Source organism: Triticum aestivum, chromosome 1B, assembly GCF_018294505.1.
Source record: "Triticum aestivum cultivar Chinese Spring chromosome 1B, IWGSC CS RefSeq v2.1, whole genome shotgun sequence".
NCBI classification, from domain to species: domain Eukaryota; kingdom Viridiplantae; phylum Streptophyta; class Magnoliopsida; order Poales; family Poaceae; genus Triticum; species Triticum aestivum.
Window position 1 is genome coordinate 615,379,630 of NC_057795.1, and position 5,229 is coordinate 615,384,858.

Here is a 5,229-nt window from a genome sequence, read left to right on the forward strand (position 1 = left end):
TCTAATAAAACCAATCCAGTTTTTTTTAGAAAACCTAGATTCTTTTTTTATGAGATTGGTTTTTTTAGTGTTTATTTTATTTAGCGAGCGTTCGCCCGTTCGTTCATTTTAACGAACGAATTCACTGTTTAGTTTCAGTTAACGAACGTCCGTTTGTTAATCCGTTCGTCAGTTTTTCTTTTTCTTGGATTTTTCCGCGGTTATTTTCTGATCGCGATTTCTAATCCGATCTTCGTTTTAGTTTAAATTTTCGCTCGTTTATCGAAATCAGGCGATTCAAGCGCCTAGAGTTTCGTCTCGAAACCCTCTTTCCGTTTAATCAACTCAAACAAGTTTTTGCTTCTGTAAAATTTGACTTAGAACCAGATTAGTAAATGAAGCTTGTTTCTTTCGCCGTTTGATTTTCGTTGCTTCGTTCGATTTGATTCTTTTTGCCAACCGGAGTTCTTAAGTTGAACTTTCTCGTTAGATCTATTATTTGAGTTTTACCTATGCATTAGATGAGTACTTATTGTATGCTTGTTTGCTTGTTTGTTGCGATAGAGTATCCGGATTGCGCCGCTTGCTACTTCGAATCTCTAGGTTTCACGGATCATCGGCAAGGCAAGTAACACTTTGATCATACCTCTTTACTACCCAGTTTTATTGCATTAGATTCAATCCTCAAACAATTTCATGATTAGGATCTGATTAATATGTGGGTTTTGGGAAGTAGATGAGGTAGTACCTATTACCTGTTTTATTATCAAACCCTTGGGAGTTACTTCTATGTTTGCTTATTGCCATGCTATGCTAGTAGATGTGGATTGGGTGAGTGAATCCATGATAGATGTGAGATTGTTAATTAATGGTTTATTTAAGGTGGCAACTTTAATACACATCTGGGTGGATTGAGGCACCTGGGTATTCCAGGATTGCCTGTTTTTCTTTGGACCGCCACCCAGGCTCAAAGGGATCATAAGATTATTCATGCTAGAAACTTCCGTGTGCAGCCACAAGCTACTATGGGCTCTAGCATAGTTGATTAAGTCGTGCGAACTCTTACAGTGGTAGACTAGCAGATGTAGGGGAAAGTAGGTGTAACGGTCTACCCATCGTAAGGTGTAAGCGCTTCTGAAAGACTATGTCTCGGTCATCCGTTTCTCAAACACCATGTAGTGCAAGAAATCCAACGGAGGAGATCGAGTCTTGTGGGGAAAAGTGCGCAAACCTCTGCAGAGTGTATAAACTAATCATGGTTAGCCGTGTCCCCGGTTATGGACGTTTTGAGTATCTAGTACTTGGATTATCATGTGTATCTCATCATGTTACTTTAATTAATATTGTTGGGTTTTTAATGATGATACTTAATTAGGATTGAGAATGCTGTCAACCATTCTCAATGTTTAACAACCACCATGATAGTTAAATAAAATTTATTCCTTTTAGTAGGGAAAAATTGGCTTTTTGCAAAACTGTAACCATAGAGCTTTCCACCAGCCATATTATGCATGTAGTGTAGCCTTATCTTTTCATTACTCTCCATGTGTTACATTGCCAGCATATTCCATGTGCTGACCCGTTTTCGGGCTGCAACGTTCATGTTGCAGACTTTTTAGACAATGAGTAAGATGCCTTAGGATCGTGGTCCTATACTCAGTGATGTCGTTGGAGTTCATGGACTCACTTATCTTCCAAGCCTTCCGCTGTTATCGTTAATAGATGGCCTTAAGCCATATTTATTGTAATAAGTTCTCTTTTGAGACATTCGATGGAATAAGTGTGTGATTGCTACTCTGTTATAAATCCTTCAAGTATTGTGCGTGTCAGCATTACCGATCCAGGGATGACACTAATGCACAGAGATCAGACTGTTTGAGGTCTGGTCGCTACAAGATGGTATCAGAGCACACGCTGACTGTAGGACACGACCACTAAGCTAAAGCCCTAGATCACTACTCACTCTTCTCATTTCTGACTCCTCATCTTTTCTACTCTCTTTTAGGATGGCGGATGCAAGGAACAAGTTCACGCAACCGGATGAAGATACACCCTTTGGACGTCACCTGAAGGAAGTCACTAAGTATTTGAACATCGGAGTACCAAGCTTCACCAGGACCTACATTGCCACTTTACCAGAAGAGGAGCATTGGCTGATTCAAGTTCAAGTTCCAGGAAGGACGTTCATGCCCGTCACTGAGCCCATAGAGTTTTCCTTTGATGCACCAACCTGGAGTCTAGGAAAGAGCATGGCAGCCCACATCACAATGGGACGTATTGGAGAAGTCTATCAGAAGGATCTCAAGGATACTATCTACCAGATTTGTGGGTGCCGAGATGAGCAATGGGAGATGATCAGCACCAGGAAGAATAGATCAATTGCAGCTTTCATCCAGGAGTTAAACCAACACATTCAACGCTGGGAGAACTAGATGTGCGCAGGCATGATAGACCTGAAGAAGGCCATGACCAAAATCATGGAACTGGAGGAAGAACTCAAGTCTACACGCGATGGATATGAGGAGGAAATAGCAACACTAGTGGAGAAGAGCGATGATCTGGAGAAGAAACTAAAAGTATTCATGGGATTTCCCGCGACTGGAGGAGAAGACGAAGATTGCACCAGTCCAGAAAACTACATCATCATCGACGACACCGACTCGGATCCAGACGATAGCGATGATGACTATGTTGATGAAGCAGGAGCGGATATCATGGAGTCTTCAACGGAGCAGTTTTTCTAGTCGACCCCCATAACAGTAGTAGTATTCCCCCATGTATCTAGTTTAGATCAAGCACTTTTGTAACGATAGTTAGACCGTTATATGCCCTTGTTTGAATTGAATGAAGTGATTTTGTTTGCATTTGTCTCATGTGCATATGGGTAGTGGTTTCCCTCTAGACCTCATTCTATTCTATATTCTCATCTCTCTAAACCCTCAGATGCCTCCGAGACGTGACAATGGATTTGCTTTCCCACCGGAGCTCACTCAGTTGATCCAACAGCAGAATGCATTGATGCAGTTGCTAGTCCAGAATCAGAATCAGGGGAACAACAACAACAACAACCCACCACCACCACCACCTGTTGATCACTTAACCTGTTTTCTTAGGCTAAATCCATCGGTGTTCTCCAGTAGCACCGAGCCGATTGTTGCAGATGATTGGCTCCGCAAGACAGGAAGGGAGTTGACCACTGCAGGATGCACAGATGCGGAAAAGGTGCGTTTTGCCGCACATTAGCTTGAAGGACCCGCGGCATCATGGTGGGAAAATTTCACAGCCACTTATCATGTAGACACTGTCACATGGGATCAGTTTCAGCAGGCTTTCCATACTGCCCATGTTTCAGCAGGAGCTATGGCCATGAAGAAGCGTGAGTTTCGCAACTTACGCCAAGGAGGACGTACAGTTTGCCGGTATGTGGATGACTTTAGTAAGTTAGCATGTTATGCCCCAGATGACGTTTCTACTGATGCAGCTAAGCAGGAGAAGTTTCTGGAAGGACTGAATGATGATCTGAGCATGCAGTTGATGGTAGCAAGTTTCAACAACTACCAGGAGTTGGTAGACCGAGCTCTTATGATTGAAGGAAAGCAGCAGCAGATTGAAAACCGCAAGAGGAAGTATGGACAAGGGAAGTACAATTCTGGAGCTCAATAGAAGCCACGTTTTACCCCGAAATTGGGAGGACATTTCCAGCATACCCATGGAGGAGGTAGCTCACACAATCATAATGTCCCCAAGAATGGGAATGGAGGAAGCAATGGCTAGAACCGTGCCAACCCATCGACCCCAGCTAGGAAAGACCTGAGCCAAGTCCTTGCTTTAAGTGTCAGAAGACTAGACATTATGCCAATGAATGTCCTGAAGCTCAGAATGGACATGGCAATGGAAGCTCTGGGAGGAAGACGGACCCATTTAACCGGGGACATGTGAACCACGTTAACGTGGAGGAAGTTGAAGCTCAGCCAGATGCAGTAATAGGTAAGTTTTTGGTTAAGTCATTTACTGCAATCGTTCTTTTTGATACTGGTGCATCGCATTCATACATATCAAGGGGATTTGTGGATAAGTATAAACTGCCCACCAAAGTTCTTAGAACACCTATGTTAGTAAGCTCACCAGGAGCAGAGTATATGGCAAGTCGAGGATGTTTTCAAGTGCCATTGAGTATAGGTAGGCATGTTTTCCCCTCAGATATAATCATTTTGGAATCTCAAGGTTTGGATGTGATTCTGGGTATGGATTGGCTATCGATGTATGGAGGGAACATCGATTGCACCAGTAAGTCAATTTTGCTTACCACCCCAGAAGGGAGAAGGATCAAGTATGTATCAAGACATGAGCCGAAGAGGATGCAAGTAAATTCCTTATCATGAGTTGTGCAGGAGGAAGTACCAGCGGTGAAGGATTTCCCTGAAGTATTTCTGGAAGAGTTGCCAGGCATGCCACCGGATAGAGACATTGAGTTTTTGATTGAGCTTTTGCTAGACACAGGGTCGATATCTAAGAGACCGTACCGGATGCCTGCTAAAGATTTGGAGGAAATTAAGAAGCAGATTAAAGAGTTACTAGATAAAGGATATATTCGACCAAGTCCTTCGCCTTGGGGATCGCCAGTACTTCTAGTGGAGAAGAAGGATGGATCATTAAGGATGGTTATTGATTATCAAGGACTGAATGTGTTGGGGAACGTTGCAGAAAATTAAAAAATTTCCTACGGTTTCACCAAGATCCATCTATGAGTTCATCTAAGCAACGAGTCATGGGAGAGAGATTGCATCTAATACCACTTTGTAGATCACGCGGAAGCGTTCAAAAGAACGGGGTTGAAGTAGTCGTTCTCGTCGTGATCCTATCACCGGAGATCCTAGCGCCGAACGGAGGCACCTCCGCATTCAACACACGTACGGTCAGCGTGACGTCTCCTCCGTCTTGATCCAGCAAGGGGGAAGGAGAGGTTGATGATGAAAGCTCCAGCAGCAGCACAACGGTGTGGTGATGGTGGAACAGCAACACTCCGGCAGGGCTTCGCCAAGCACGTGACGGAGGAGGAAGAGGTGTAGCAGGGGGAGGGAGGCGCCAGAACTTCAGGGTGCGGCTGCCCCCCTCCCCCCTCCCTTTATATAGGCCCCCAGGGGGGCGCCGGCCCTGGGAGATCATATCTCCCAAGGGGGCGGCGGCCAAGGGGGGTGGAGTACCCCCCCCCCCAAGGCAAGTGGGGCGCCCCCCCCACCCTAGGGTTTC